The 16942-nt window shown below is 40.5% G+C and overlaps 1 protein-coding gene across 2 annotated transcripts in view; it reads left to right on the top strand.

The window, feature by feature from the left end:
- Positions 1-1614: 1614 nt before the first annotated feature.
- The window catches only part of LOC132258932 (gamma-aminobutyric acid type B receptor subunit 2), a 36243-nt gene continuing 20915 nt past the window's right edge, over positions 1615-16942 (top strand). For both annotated transcript variants that reach the window (XM_059756489.1, XM_059756488.1), the window contains exon 1: positions 1615-2045. The gene's annotated coding sequence lies outside the window, so the exon portion shown is untranslated. The remainder of the gene's footprint in view (positions 2046-16942) is intronic.

Below are 16942 nucleotides of genomic sequence, written 5' to 3'. Positions count from 1 at the left end.
ACACACAACAGCCGAGGAAATACTACAAAAATGACTGGGTTGTGTATAAAGTATCGAATTCCCTCATAATTTTTCCCTCATCTTTTTCCATAATTTCGCCTCTCTCCCTGCCGAGGGAATCCCTTTTTCCTCTACGCCATCAAAAACGCCTCACACTAATTCCTCCATGTGAGGAAGATAAAACGAAATTTAATGAAGTGATTTCACTCAAACTTCCGAGAAACAAACATTTCAGACCGTTTCGCCTATTTGAGAGCTTCAACCCTGAAAAAAAGTTAAAACAAACGAATGGGAAGTTTGAGAGTGTCGCAATAAAAAGTGGTGAAAAGAGGCACATGAGGGTGGCTTTCCGTATACATCGCTTTTGGGATCCTCTTCCAGTACAATTGCTGTGTGGATGTGAGCCGAGCGCTTGGGGAAGAGTGGTTACAAAAGAGAATTTTGCTCTAAAAATTGTGTCAATGTGTATAATATGTAAATGGCTGAAGGCATACACCGAGCATCCCATTCAAGCGTGCCCTATGTTGCTCACGATATTTCTAATCATGACGATGACTCGCCACATTTCCCGACAGAATGCCTATTTTTCGGCTACAGCCCAGAAATGACTGTTGATTTTCAATAGATACGCTGACGATGGAGACAATTTGAGATTTCAATGAGCCAGTACCTGTGACTGTGCCATGACTCGGTGTAATTTCCTTGTAGGAAAATTGACTACAAGCAGCGTGAGTCTCTAATCAGCAGCCAGCAATTAATCTGAAATTTTTCGATTGAGTCCAAGTGAGCACAAAACAGACCTTTAGCAAGATTTACGAGGGGAAAAACTGTTCGCCACGCATAAGAAGTGTGTGTAACTATGTATAAAAACCAAAGAACTCGCCAAGAAATTATTACATTCCGTAATCCTATATTGATATTATATGAAAAGCATATCACTTGCATATTAAACTTCACCATTGAGATATCACGTCTGCTTGCCTAAGTATGTGGAAATCTTGGCAAACTTTTCCTTCACCAGTGCGAGATCCAACCTGCCAGAGTTGAGAATGTCTGCTAAAAGTGGTGAAATTCATGACGTGAAAATTTCCAGAAAACTCCCGACGCCCACCCCCGAGCGGGAAGTATCAATACAGCGAAGGGCCAGGCGAGCAATGATTGAGATAATCCATGGAATCTCTCATTAATACTCTGCGAAGCATTAAATCAAATTTACATCACAACTTTGGCCAAAGCGCCCCGAGATGTGGCTCATTGGGCGGCAGTGCACAAGTCCTGTCGCTGACATAGAGCACCATGGAGTGGTATTTGCCGATATCGCACACATCCACAGGCCGGGTGGGGGGCTGGGGTCGCCCCGGGTGGGGGTATGGCTCTCTCTCTGTGCAAAATGATGTACTTGGGGAAAGCGAGAAAGCTCCGGTGACTCCTTCAGCCGAGATCCTGGGCGCATGTCTCGGCGCTCGTCGTTTTTTCACTCGTCGCCGGTTCGTGCATAGACGATTAGGGCCTGGGATAGTTCGATTCGGCTGTGTGTGTGCGGCAGTGGCAAAAGGGTGGGCTTTTTTGGCGAGAAAACCTCTCGGTCAGTCACAGAAGCATTACACAACCGACATCAAGCTCCGCTCTCGCGCGGATCCGGGTGTGTTGGGTTACCTTTTTTGGGGCGCTTCAGTCCACATTCTGGATTAATGTGCGGACACAGTTTCACGTGAGACGTGAAATCTGCCCACTGGATGCAAATTGCCACTTGTGCTGAGTGTGTGAATATTTAACAGCGGGGGTGAAGCACGGCCAAAGAGGACAGGTGGAACAGTGAGTTACACACCCCTCGCGGTGTGTGGAAAAGGTCTGAAATCGTGCTATTGTGTGCCACAGTGCTCGACGGAGAGGTGTTAAATCTTGTTGTGTGATCATCCCATAAAATGTGCGACAGTGCAGCGTCCGCCCACTAGACTGTCCGGAGGAGGCGAGGCGTGAAATCCTGACGGCTGCTTCAGATGTCCTCCGCAATCGAGTGACAAACCCTCGAGTGTGTCTTTAAGGTGTGTGCAACATCCCTCACAAATCATCCCCCTTGTCTCGTGGAGAGGAGGAGAGAGGTTGCGATAAGAGGCCAGGGCGGCTTTTCATGCACCTGGTAAAAGAACCCTCAGTTGATACAGAGCGCCAAGAATATTCCACTGTAAGCATGGGAGGGAAAATAATTTAAATTAATTACCATCTGATTCATCGGCGTAAATGAATACGCCAAGATAGCATCATATTGCCTAAATCCCTGGCTCAAATTCTTCACAATGAAGTCGAAATGTATCACATTTTACCAAGAATATACAGAAATAACTACACCTTCAACTCCTTCAGTAATAGTAACTTTGGGAAGAAAGAATATGAAAAATTAATTTTATTTATTGATCAGGGAACTTAATACTCAATTACACTCGATTTAAATCCCCAACTTTGCCGGTAGTTTCCTCATCTGGAGGTCGCCTTAGCGCGAACGTTGAATGGGTGACCTCTTGGGTTCTCCCTCCTGATTCGCAAAAGGTTAGAGGGTTTGCGAGGGTGATGACAGCGCGGGCGATTTGTGAGACGGCCTTTTCCTGATAACTTACGTACTCGCACCGTTACAATAAAGAGACAGAAAGAGTAGAAGTGAAGGCAGAACTAGAGAAATATACAAAGTGGCGCACTCAAATTATATTAGATGATGATGGGGTGTTGCCGATAAAAAGCCTACCCGTATCCTGTGAGTGTTCTGTCCAGGGGATCGTTATCACTCGTGTGGGGCCCTTCTTCCCCGGCTAATCGACATGGCTGCGGACAAGTCTGTCACAAGAATCCACCGCCCAGGCAATTTACTGGCGGACCCACAGCGCTCTGGGTGGGTGAAAATGAGAATACTTTGGGCGGCGAAGGGGTTGCAATACTCCAAGTGAGATGAGAATTAATGCTCTCAGCACACTACATAATTTTGCGATTCACCCGCAATTTCCCTCCGCTCCGGGCTCACAAGCACTTTTTCCCGACCCTCGCAAGACAGCTAGTATCCCTCTTAATTTTTCAGATAAACACTCTTTTTCACAGCCCCAAATTGAATATATTCACTTATATATGCCCCACATTTACGGACATTAAAGCAAATTTCCGGCCAGAGACCGCTTAACACGTGGAATTTGGCCCAATAACTCTTCTAGATTGCCATCCCTTCCATGTAAAATTGTTTTAGCCGTTCGGGCGGTAACGCATTGAACCGCACTGGTGCGAAATTTTCAATTAGAATTTACATCACAACTCCTCGATTGGACGCTGTTGAACACACATATAGAATCAAATTGAAATTTTGTTAGTGCGGTGTCAATTGTGGGTGTTCTAGAATGATCAGAATAACACAAATTATCCAGTGAAAATGTACAAAGTAGTCTTGAAACTCTTCTATAGGTCAGTAAGGAGGAAAGGATTAAGCTTGTGCGCTTCTATTAATGTAACAGAAGGTGCTAATTTATCTGAAATGACATACTCAGGAAACTATCACGGACGTCTTTTTTTACTGTGCAATCAGAATAACGAAGAACCCATTAGATACATTATATGTATTTATCCGATATCACGGAAATTCTTTTAATAGACCCATAATTACATCCTTACAGCATTAAAGCGAATTGCTCGATTCTTTTTTGTCATAAAAATAGTAGCAACATGGTTAAATGATTGCGTTATATAGTCTCCAGTTAACATCTAATTAGGAAATCTACCCCAAACATAACATTGCCCAGGGTCTTGTTTTCCATTTCGCTTTTACATTATGCCGAAATTGTAAAAACATTTCTTGGTACAGTGAATAATTGAAAATTCTTCTGGCATGAGTAATAGGAAAGTCACAAAATTGTGAAAAACAAGAGCATTATTTTGTACGCGAAAATGTTTGCAGATTAACTAACACAACTATGAAATGATAAGCCCCATTTTGACCGATAAAAATATTTTCAAGAGGAAAAAATGTCTGCTTTGAATGAAAATAAAGCGTACTGAAAAATAAGGCAATACAAAAGCTTCAATGTATTTCGGGGTATGTTTTGAGAATGAAAAGAAAATATTCCCCATAAATTTTGTATGTATGCTTGACAGTCAATCGTGTGGAAAAATGTCTTTGAATTTGTGCCCATTTCGATAATTTCCCATCAATATTTTCCTGATTGGAATTCATGGGAGACTGAAGACCAGCAAACTCCTGGTGAGATGTGAAAAATCAATTTCTCTCTCAGGAGGGAACCATATATGCAAAAATTTTCTTTGCTTTCATCCCATATTGAACTTCTGTGAACCTGAAAAGAAGGAAAATCTATCGAAATGCTTCACATTCTGCCTCTTTTTCTCAGCATAAATACACTGTCACCCACGAAAAGGGAAACTTCCCCCATTGAAGAAGAGAGAATATCTAATAAAATGGAGATTTTTTGCTGACAGAAATTGTGGGGGAAATCAGCTATTTTACTCCCCATTTCTGACTCAGGTAAATGCCTTTAGCCATACACATACTACACTACTAGTTTTCTCCACGTTGGTGGTCAAGATGTGTAAAGGATGTGGTAAAGTTCATCACGATTACACTTTGTGCCTCGTGAAGGTGCAATTTTCATTAGATGACTTCACACAAAAATTCGCTCTTCTTTTCTCTCTACACATTCGCCAGGAATCTCATGAATTTTCCATTATATTTATTAAAGTTTCACGAGATATGAGTAAGAATTCGATTGGGGCAGATTTCCTCTGTAAATCTATACGTCAATCCCACTTTTTGTAGGGATGAAAAATCTCCTCACTGCAAATATTCTCGGTATAGAAAATTTATCCCTTCATCGATGTTCAATATAGGAATGGAGTGGATGGTGTGAAGAATAAAAAACAAAGTTAGAAATCCAAAGGGGGTACGAAAGTTGGGAAAAATATGGATTTTATTTGTATGGAAAAAAATGTGATTTTTAAAATATCCATCCAAACAGTAAATATGCACACATTCCACTAAACATGAATGTTCGTGGAATAAGCAATAAACCCGAATTTGCTGGATGAATAACCCCCGAAAGAGTCTCTGTGGAAATTTTCATGGAAAAAATATGTTAGATAAAAGGGATGATTCTATGTATTCAAAAGAGTGTGAGAGGCAGAAAAAGCGATTCAAAAGAATTTCTCTTCTGATCTTCGCTATTTCCTTATTATTCAATTTGGTGATTTTCATTTTCCGACTTTTCAGCACTCTTTCTCCTTTCGCCCTTGTGTTTTTTTCCCGTAAATTCTTAAATTGTCTGTACATTTGGGAAGATGATCCTCAGTGAAATGGGAAAAGATAGGGAAACATCCCATCCATTTAGTAAAATAGATGGATGGAGAGAAAATGTAAATGAATTACACACGAACGAGTGCAGAACAGCATTACCCCTCATGTGTGCTTTTCATTTCCCCCAAAGGGCCGCCCCCTCTGCCAGCCAGTCAGCCCACCCCCAGAAATTGGCATGGTGACGCTTTAGCTGGAAAGATTTTCCGGGAATTGATCTGGTGGAAATAGCACACACAGTCGGAGAAATGACGCGGAGAGAAGCTCTGATTTCGCGAGAGATTCTTTTCTGTCTCGAGCCACAATATTTCTTTTGCCGCCCACCCCGTGGCCTCCCCGTGGCCCCCCGAGGCCTGCGTGGGTGGGAGGTTGGAGTTCTGCGGTATCGAAAATGATGTGGATTAGGATGATTTGACGACTCTGAGAAATTGTCTTCTCGCATTCCTACCCTCCCCAGGATGTTTGTATCCTGATGCTATTGTCACGGTTTTTATTGCTCCACGATCGTGCGTGTTGTCATGATATTTCTTTCAAAGTATTCACATTTCATTCAACTCCCTGAGAATTGCTATTCCCGCCGGCGGAATTCCATGTGAGTTGAATTTCAAGCACTTGACATAAAAGTGGAGATTGCATTGCACATTTTGAGGTAATTCTAAGTGGAGTAATGCCTCTACACTCTCTTCACTTCTTCCTTTTGCGTCACAATATATCATGGCAAAATGCTCCAGCGAACATCAATAAAATTCACATGAATTAAGCTGGAAAACATTACTCGTACACTTTACCCATGATGAGAAGTGGAGAGAATCGATAGACCATAAATTTCAATGAGTCAAAATAAGAGAAAAAAAGCTATCATCTTCACTCTGTTCTGTTTTTTCAATAATGGAAGAGATATGTTATGCCAAAATTTCAGCAGGCAGAAAAAACTATGATACCTAAAATGATTTCTCTGTTGAATGAACTTTTATGCATTGCAATAAATTTATTTGGAAGTGAAGTTGTGTTTCGCGCTCGATCAATTCAGGCCCATAATATGTGTATTAAGAAGTTTTAGGCGTTGCTGAAGTGTTTCATAACTCACTGAGATCTAAATCTGGTTTTAGAAAAGAGATTAAGCTTACTAAACTTTCAATTGACTTTGAGTTAAATAACGCTTTATGAGAAAATAATCCCCGTATTATATTATTGTTTATATTAAACTTTATGAACTGAAACTTTTTCTCTGTGCTATAAAAAGTCCTTTCAATTTTTTGCTCGCACGTAGAAAGTATGAAACTGATGAGAAATATTGTCAAGTGCTCAATGAGAATATGAAATTTTCGAACTGTTTTCGCAATGGAAAAAGAAGTCAAGAGTGCAATTGACTTTTAATTCCCATCGACTTTTGGAATTTCCACATGAACTCTGACACATTGAATTTGCTTGCCTCATCTCGTGACTTTTCACCTTGCGCAATGGGCGCCCTGCTGGGTGGGAAAATCATGCAATGTCATAAGAAAAGTCCCATAAAGTGAGACAGTGTCAAATCCCCGGTGTGCCGTTTTCCCGGGGACTGCGTGTTAGGGTTAAGAAACGTGATATTGCCGAAATTTATGCACATAATTTTCATGCTCCTCGTACTGGCTTGCAAATAAAATTGAATGCAAATTTCCGTGGCGGGAATCATTAGAAAAGTCTGTGTGTTTAACCGCCTCCGTCGCACTCGCGCATCATCTCATCCGCGTGAAGAGGAAATGTTCACCCCTTTTTTCCTGCCATCCAGCACCGAAAGCGCCCATTCTTGTCTCGCGGCAAACGACGTACTCCAGCCACCCGTTTCGTTATTTATTAAATCGACGACTCTCGGCGGCAAGAGTGCGAAAGTCTCTCCTCGTGGCTGTGTCTCCTGCAACACTGCGTAAGTGCTCGAGTTTCATCCACTTTGCCGAGCCCTGAAACACTGTATAATTTCATATAAATTGTCGTCGGGACAGCCCCGCATGTCGCCGCGTGCGGGGGTGGCCACACCACCCCCGAAGCGAGGGAGGACACGGGTCGATAGGAAGTCGTTACATATACAAGCGTCCTCAACCTTTTTTTCGCCTCCATCCTTCGGAACACACACTCGCTCATTTTTCTTGCTAGGGTTCGCTCGCCTCTCCGCTTTTTTATTGGGGCAAACGTACGAAAACACGTACACACCACAAAAGCATTTATTTGCCGTATTGGACCCACTTTTTGTCGCAAAATCCACCTTTATTGTCGACCAAGAGTCCCTTTTCTCAGGTGGGGAGATCACCCCGTGCACGGTGAGAGGAAAATACACACTGGCGGCTTTCACTCAAACAATCCCCACAAATTAAAACGGCCTTTTCAAGTTCTCAATTCGAACGATTTTCTTCCACTTCACGCACTGCCCATACTAATTCCATTCAAGAACCCATCAATTCACAAGGGATACGAGAAATATCAACACTATAGCCAGCACTCAACAATACAGCTTGAGAGTTTCACCGGAAGAAAGAGGTGCAACAATATAAGGCGATCAGTTGAAAGTACAGTCAACAATTTAGTGAAATCTCTCAGATGTGACACAGGAGTGATAATTTTACTGTCTGTCATAGTAAATATAATACTCCTAATTTAAGAACTCCAAGTCCCAATCGCCCCAACTCGTCATTAATCAGCGTCTGGCAATTGACCCATAATTAAGGTGCCTCTCGAGCCATTGAGAAGCACTTTTGTAGGTAAATTTTTCCGTTGAACGCAGTCATTGAGAGTGACTGAAGTCAGCCTTGTCTCCCTGACCCCGACCTCCCACTCAATGCCGCGAGTGGAAGCTTCCAGGAAAACCCCAGACGAGCAAGGAATCGATGAATAATTGATAAAAATATTTAAGTTTTATTGACTTATTATCTTCACGAAGTAGCTAATATCTTTTTATGACGATAATCTCGAAGGTCGTCGCCCCAAACCATCACCTCAAGACGATCATTTGTATTCACTGACGAAGGTTTCTGCCTCCTGCAATATCTCAGAATATATGTGGCCCTAATGCTAAAATAATGCCATGTCTAATATTAAAAGGGAAATTCGGCAATATCACGTAATGCTGAGAAGTAATGCCCGTAATTAATGTAATTTCTTCCAACAGAGTATCTCAGAGGAAATCACTTGCGTATTTTATTATCATCATAATTATCAGAAAATATACCGAAAGGCATAATACGAGGAGGGCTTAATTGAAAAATTTTAACTTTCTAATTGATTCTCCCCATGAAAAGCTTCCTTAAAGTAACATATTTCTCACTTAACAGACTTTTTGGTGAAGATTTCAATTTTTATTGACAATAAAAAGGTTACTTCAAATTTTAGAAGGTCTTTGTATCTTAAATTTAATACTTAATATTTTTTAATTATCAAGTTTAGTAAAACTTATTAAATTTAAATCTGAAAAAACATTTATTTGAGATCAAAAAATTAAATATTTTGAGAGAAAATAACCGGTATTTATTGAAATAATTGTATCCTGTTTAATTGAGCGAGAGCTCTGATAAAATTGATTCATATTTTATTAATTGGAGGCTCAAAATGCTTGATTAATTATAGTAAATTATTATGTTAATGACAAATTGAAGAGATACTTTGTCATATGTAATAATTAAATTCTATGTTTGTCTTTTATACAATTATCGTTTTATAAATATTTTATTCCTTAGAATTGAAATAAAGAGCGATAATTTGCCACCCAGTGAAAATCTATTCAAACACCCGCAGGCGGGATTTTTCAAGAATTCCCTTATGAGATTTATTCACTTTCGCAGCAATATACATACATTTGCGTCAAAACTGTCCTCCAAATTCACGGTTAGCCTTCGTGCGTCGCTGTGGCTCTGTCAAGGGTGGAATTTTGTTTTTTCCATGGGTGGTGGGTGGCCCAGAAAACACATGCAAGCTTTTCTTCTAATGCTATTTGCAGCATTTTCATATAAATATCTCACCCGACTTTCTTATGGATGCTTTTTATTAGTTTTCTGTGGGAAAATATTGAGCAAGTGAATATAATCCACCTCGTCTTTTTTTTTCTTATGACTTGGGTTGAGAGGATTTCCTTCTTCCTCGCTTGAGCTTCTATTGTCAATGTCACCAAGCACGGTGGGTGATTTCTTTTCATCTCAGCCCATCACACCCCTTGCCGCGTGACATTTTTCCTCCTTGCGCGTCTCCTTCGTGCTTCAGGATGGGAAGAATGTAGACAGGGTGGCAAACGCAATGTACACCCCGAAATTCAATGAAAGTCACAGTGAGAAAAGTTCACAGAAGCTTTTGTGCGACGCTTTTTTCGTCCGCTTTTTACACCCCTTCCGACGCGAGATGGGAAATAAAATTTATTCACTTGAGAAGAATCTTCAATTCGAGGAATTTCCATTTCAAAAAATCCCAAATTCACACAGAAAGCGTCTGTCGTGCTGAATGGTTGGAATTGTGGGTGGAACAAGAGGAACTTCTAACACTTTCCATTCAAATGCCATCCTCAACAAATCCACCCTGGGCACAGAGTGAGCCACTTTGAGTGAGGCCCTTCATCCCTGAATTATACATAATGCCAGCATTACATGGGGTTTAATGCTTATAGCCAATCAGGTGGCAGATTGGCTGCCACACTCTGTGCTCTCGTCTCTGCGAAGGAGGAAATTTTCCTCAGACGAGTTTCCATACATTATCAAAGGGTTCTGAATACGCGGTGATTTTATTTATCATCAAAAGTTATTTTATTACATTCCCACCCTTCAGCTCCTATTTTCTGTGCCCCCTTTTCGCTTTTAAACAAAATAACAACCCCAAACATTTATCAATCATTTCCCTCATCTTTTTGCCCTATGCTTTTCCTCTTCCACTAACATTTTTTTCCCACTCTTATCTAACCTTCCCGGCCTATGCTTTCCACCCGCGCTCCTCTGACACTTTTCAGTAGAAAATTCTCTCTGGCTCGAGAGTGCGTGTGTGTGAAAAAATCACAAGCGTCCCAATAAAAATAACTACATTCGATTGCGTGAGGGCTGGCGAAGACTCCACATGAGGGAAGAGAATAGAGAAGAAAATTCAATATAAACACAATATGAGGTACTTACACACTCTTGGAGCGAAATGAGCAAACTTTTCCCGCTGCGGAAGATTTTATTCTTCCGGCTGGTGGCCTCAGTGTGTGGCAATAAAATAAATGCGCGAGGAATGTGGTGGATAGAACAACAAATTTTCTCTCATTCATCGCCATATCTCTGATCGAATGCTCGATGCTGACCCCAAAAATTCTGCCCCGAGTGATTCCTCACAGGCGCGCCGGACAATCATCTGACGAGATGACTTTCAGTCCTGACGAAAAATGGCACATCACATAGATTGAGATAATTTTGTGGGTGATTGCCCAGGAACAAGGAGACGTAATAAAATTTGGGTATTCGACTGGAATCCAGCAGAAAGCACCACACAAATTATTTATCTCGCCCATGGTTCGATATGGTAAGATATTTTCGGAGATCCCCTGAACTTTGTGCTGTTCTGCATCACAAAATTTCTATTTTAGGGCTCGACATTAATATTGGAACGTAGATGGGGCGCTTGAAAGTGCAATTCGTGACTTTATTGTATAGTGGAAGAAAATGCTGTACGAAAAACAAAGACAAACACTCATCAAGTTAGAAGCATTCCAGCTATTGTTGACTGATATACGAATGGCAAAGACGCTTTCTCTCTAAAAACTCCTCTGTTCTTATTCCACATATACTTATATCTGTGTTTTCTGACTTATACCTGAATTCCACCAAAACTATGGATGTCGTATTGTGCGAGCAAAAAAGTGTGTGTGTTTGTAAGTACCAATTTTCTCAAGAGCCATTCTAATTCAATGAAACTGCTTCCATCATCCTCTGTAATTATTTATCCATTAGAATCCGGAAGACGAAAAAATGCGAAATCTGCTCAATGGATATGTCACGAACAGTGATTTTTCCATTGAAAAGTGGAAGGAAAGTGGCAGGAATGCCTCCCAGGAACGCATTTGAGTTAATTAAAAACGTAACAAATTGCTTCTTAATTGTCACTTGGACCATCTGCACATACTTCCGCCTATGGCGCAAGGAGTGTTTTCCAAGAGCAATGAAGGGAAGAAGGAAAAGATAATTCGAAGTGAACGGCACGTTAAGTAGTTTTCTCTCGTCTCATCTCGAGTCTCATTCGATAAATTACCGGTACTCTCAATTCGGCAAAAGTCCCCTAATCGATTTAATTGCCATTCCATGATACACGTGGAAGATGGGTGAGAGTAGGCTCGTGAGAGTGTCTCAAGTAAATTTAGTTAATTGCTCTATTTTGAGATCTATCTAAGTTTGTCACCGTCTGGTGAGTCTTTGTCATGGCTTCAGGACTCAATTAACTTCAACATCAGGTATTTTAAGGCCTTGCATTTGAAAGAAATTAAACTTTCAGGGCATTTTGTACGTCGTGTTTCCAAGTAAAACACGACATTTACAATCATAAAACCACAGTGTGGTCCACACACACACACACACAGATCTCAGAAGGTATTATTCAGACGCCTGTTTCTGCCACAGGTGATGCCAAGAATTTTCATAAACTTGAAAGAAAATACCTTCCTTCCAAGATTTAAGTACATCTAGAATCTCTTCAGCATACACTGGAAGGCATTCGTGGGGTCTTTTCTTCGAGGCCGAAGGAAAGAGAGAGAGAGAGAGTGAGAGAGAGAGTGAGAGAGAGGGAGAGTGTGTGTGATTAAAAAGACAGGCGAATCCTCTTTTCCTCTAAATTAAATTTGAATGAAATTCGAACGTGACCCGAAGGGAAAACATCCGTACAGAGAACTTCCCCAGAATACGGATAACACGACAGCAAGAATTCATCCAGAGGAAGAGTGGGTACAACAAAGAAGATTTAGTATCTGGAGAGTGGCACAAATTCCCATTATATCTGCTATTTTCGGTAATTAAATTGTCGACTAGCACCACAATTTACTACAATTTTATTCTACCAGAGGAGAATTGTCCTCTGACGTAAAAGGAGATTGATTTTTCGCCGTGATTTTTGTACGAGGAAATAGAATTAGGAATCCCATTCACAGAGATGTTGACGTCACCAAAACATTGTGTTTAGAAAACAAAGTTTATATAACAAGAACTTATACTATTTTCAAGAGAAATCAGAAGTTGTTTAAAGCATCATTTTAGTAAAATATTGACCACAGTATATTCCAATTAATTTTCACACATTCATGTCCGAAATACACCCTTTCGCACGTAAGCTGTTAAAGCGGTATTGTAATGGAAAGTGCGTAATGCGTGATATTCATAACAGGTGTCGATACAATGAGGGCAATAACAAATACTTCCGATAGGGTCTTGGCAAATTGGAGCTCCGAAAATTTATGTTTTTATCAACACTGAAATATACTTCCTTCCTCATATTGTGGGTGCAAAATTTAAATTGTCTCGTAAACAGTGAAAAGCAGCAATCCAGCGAGAGAGAGAGAGTGAGAATGGAGAAAAGATTGGTGAGAATGATTTCTGGAGAAGGCAGAAAGCACCTAAATCAATTTTCGATTTAATGGATAAATTTGCGATTCCCAAAAAATGCCTGTGACTTACCATAAATTACCATGTGCCAGCGAGTGGCGAGGGTAAGAAATCCGGTGTGTTGAGTGCGGAGAATATGCTCGCATTTCTTTCAATAACCCCGTCGTTCTCCCGCTGTATTAAATATTACTTAGTATGGTGCGTTTCGGTGGCCTTATCGAGGGTAGATGGAGCGAAAAGGTGGTGAACTGAAATGGGGTGAAATGCGATAACCTTGACTTTTCCCATCATGCAAACCCACCCCTCTGGCCACCCACCGACCGCCCCTTCGCGCCGTCGTCGACGTCGTTTCAATGACACCGCCGCCGCCGCTTCCATGGGGCCTCGCAGCTAAAAATACCGGCGGCCTCCTCGTGAATGTATGCAAAATATATGCAATCAAAATCCCATTTCACATTTCAACATGCTTCTCATTGTGAATACCACTCAATGGATGAGGAATACCCACTTCTTGCGCTCCCTCAATTTACCTCCAATTTCACTTTTACACGTGTCCCTCCCCCGTTCACACCCAGCAAATGGCAATTGTATGGAAATCGACTCTGGCCTACTGATGCGGGTGCGTGCAGCATCCCACGATTCTGCCTCAGGGCTGGGGGCTTCGGCGGGAGGCCTATCGAAGAAGTCGAGGGTCTAGGAGCGTGCCGTAGTGGGCGAATGAAGAGAGTGAACTTTTCAATTCCTCGAATTAAATTGAGAGCAATACAATTTTTTGGAAGAACAAAGAAACATGGAAAATTGGATAATTTAGTGCCTACTTTGATTTAAATTCACCTTTTTTATTATAATAAATTCTTAAGTATTGTGCAATTTTTTCAGTGAGACAGGGAAGATGTAAAACTAAAGTTTGTGTCAGTTGATCGATCTGTAGACCACTGAAAATACTCAACTATAGTGGGATAAAAATATCCCCCAAAGTGCAAGTTTCGGTAAATGTAAATTGGCATATAACGTCTCTCGGGGGTTGTTGCAGAGGGAATGAGGATATGACGGGGGTTCTGTTTTGGGAAAAAGTGATGCTTTTTATATTTCAGAGGGAAGCCTGATATTTTTGGCACTTCTCAGGCGCTCATGTGGCTAAATTTCCACTCAACGAATGACACACATTCGCCCCACACCATCGCGTCCCGCCCTGGAAAAGTTACACACGCGAGAAATTGTGATAAATATTCAACAAACTGATGGGATGGGGCGGAAGTTTGGGGACTGGGAAAAAAAGATAACACAGAATCCAGCAAAAATCTCTTCCTTTATTGTCTCTCTTGGCAAATGTAAGCGTATATTGAGTCACATTTTACAAGGCGGGCTCTCGCTAGCGCACAATTGCTGTTTGTTGCCGTCCGCCTCGGAAAAAAAACAGTCGAAAAACAGCCAAAATTGAGGGTGGATGACGCTGACTTGGCGAAAAGTGCGTTTAGGAATTTAAAAATCACTCTAATCATCACCATCGCAGACAATCTTGTGGACAAATTATATCACTTTTTCTCCCTCTAGCTTTTTCACGCTGTGACTTTTTATTTAATGCCAGGCAAAAGTGAGCAAATTTATTGACTAACTTTGCGAATTCATGTGTGGTAAATATTTTCACAGCAATTTACATGCGGGGAAATTTTTGGCAAAACTTTGCTCTACAATCCACGGGAGATATTTTTCATCATTAGCAGAAAAGTGAGGATTGATTGCATGAATATTGTAATGTCACACTCTAATTCATTTTTCACACTGACATATTTCTCTTAATATATTTAACCTCCCTGAAAAATATGCCACACAAAGATTGTCTTGTTATTAATGGAAAGCGCCATGATATCTTCATCCTAAGCCATGAGAGCCAGAGAGAGAGCTTAGATGAAAATGTGTATATATTTTGTTGGGCGCACAATTGAAGAAAAGCTCGATAATATGTGACCGATCTTGTTGATATAGGCATATTGACAGTTTTCATGTCATTTCACTGCTAAACATAAACCATAACATCGTCCAATCTCATCACTTGATGAAGTTCATTGTTCAATATGTCAATATGTCAGATATTCTGAAATTACTCATATTACTTACAAAATATGCACACATTGGCGTATTTAATTTGCAAAAAGAATGTTTAAAGTAAAAGCTACTAAAACTTTAAAGCTCTGCAAATTTAAAGCCACACGCTTCGCAATTTATTCATACATGCTCGTTAATTTTTCACGATATTTCAACATATGGACTAAATGTACAAAACGTGCCACACTCACATGCCAAGTCAATAATTATCTATTCGATTGTAATCAAGCCCAAAATGTGTGCTTTTGAGCTTTCACCACGTTGACAATTGGTTGTGAAATGTGCAAGCATGATGGCACAGTTCCAAACTGTCTCTCTTGTCCACCCAAAACAAATAAGGAGTCCATCAGTTAGAAAATACACCATCACGAGGAAAAACTTTGTGAAAATTCTTCTCTTTTAGACACCCAAAATTGCGAACAAGTTTGTAAACTTTTACTGTTTTAGGAGCAGCGAAAAAAAGGCACCCAAAGTTTGTGAAGGGAAAAAGTTACCCTCTGAGAGTGGCACACTTTTCCTTCGTTGACCACAGGTATTTTAATGGAGTCCACCGCGAAATGGAGTAATTGAAATAATTGCTGAATCAGCTTTTCTGCTCAGAAAGAACAAGGTGTGTAGGAGCCTTAAAAGTGTTTATTTCAATTAGTGGATAAAGCTTCTTTCGCTGTCCGGCAAACATTATGCCAATTAGCATGATTCTCTTTCCATGAGCTCGTGAAATATGAATCTGATGCACTCAATTCAACACGAGGTGGTAAACAACGTTTAAGCTTCATTTACTTTGGCGCGAGCATTGGAGTGGGTTCTCCATTGTAATAAACATTTTTCTCGCTAATCCGATTGTTTGCCGTGTTGGAAAAGAGGGGAAAATCTCAAAGAGTATCACACAACACGAGTACTTCCTTTCTCCAATTTAACAATTAATCGCAAGAAGTATGTGGGCTTAGGGAAATGTGAAAATATGTGAGTTGCGAGAAAAGTTCTGGTGCAAACAATAAAATTATTATTTTATGCGAGTGAGAATTTAATTTCACAGCAATTCACTATAGGGAAAGACTCATAATTCGACTACGAAATTCGATTCTAAAGTAATTTGCACATTAGACAATATAGAAATGTCAATAAATTGAATATTAATCCATTAATTGAAATACTTCATAAAGATTTGTATTTACTTGTTCTTGTTTCGTGAACTTTCTGCGTTACTTCCGCGTAGGAAGAATTCACGGAAAATTGTGGTGAAAAGGAACACTAAATGTGGTGAAAGAAAATAACTTGGCATAATCCGTATTTCCCGGATCCATCATGTGATTTATTTGGGTGTTCTTTTTTCCTCACTGAAATGGGAAGAAAGAGAAAAATTAGCACAAAGTGGACGATGAAGATAGCTGTGCTTTTTTCTGCTCTCTTCCCGCACCACAAAAGGAGTGAGACTTAAATTTTCCGGGGGGTTTTGCGAGCAAAAGCGGCGGATTAAAGTGAAAAATCGGCAGGAGGAGAAGGAAATGGTGTGTATGTGAAGTTTTCCGCAATGAGATATCATTTTTCACTCAAAGTGGGGCAGACAATTAAATTGATTGAATTGATCAAGTGAAAGTGAAGACAATCCTTCAGGAGAGAGAGAGAGTCTCAACTTTTCCCTCCGCCAAAAAGGGCAATTGTGCTGAATGCGCGACTCGGTGGGTGGTCGGGGTGAAAAATTGATAAATGTCTTGTGTAAGTTGAACAAATAAATTTCATTTGCTCACTTTTGGCCAAGTCAATGGAGGGAGAAAGAGAGCGACTGTTGAGAAGAAGACTCACAGCAAGAAATGGGGATTAAGGATATAAATGTGCTGAATGCAATGTGCTCTAATAATTCCCACGGCACAGACACACAACTTGCGCTGACACTCTATAAATTACAATTAGGACTAATGTAATTGGCTTT

Source organism: Phlebotomus argentipes, unplaced genomic scaffold (assembly GCF_947086385.1).
Source record: "Phlebotomus argentipes unplaced genomic scaffold, Phlebotomus argentipes genome assembly scaffold_4, whole genome shotgun sequence".
NCBI lineage: Eukaryota > Metazoa > Arthropoda > Insecta > Diptera > Psychodidae > Phlebotomus > Phlebotomus argentipes.
Note: the sequence above shows the minus strand (reverse complement) of the source record. Positions and strands in the feature narration are given on the sequence as shown.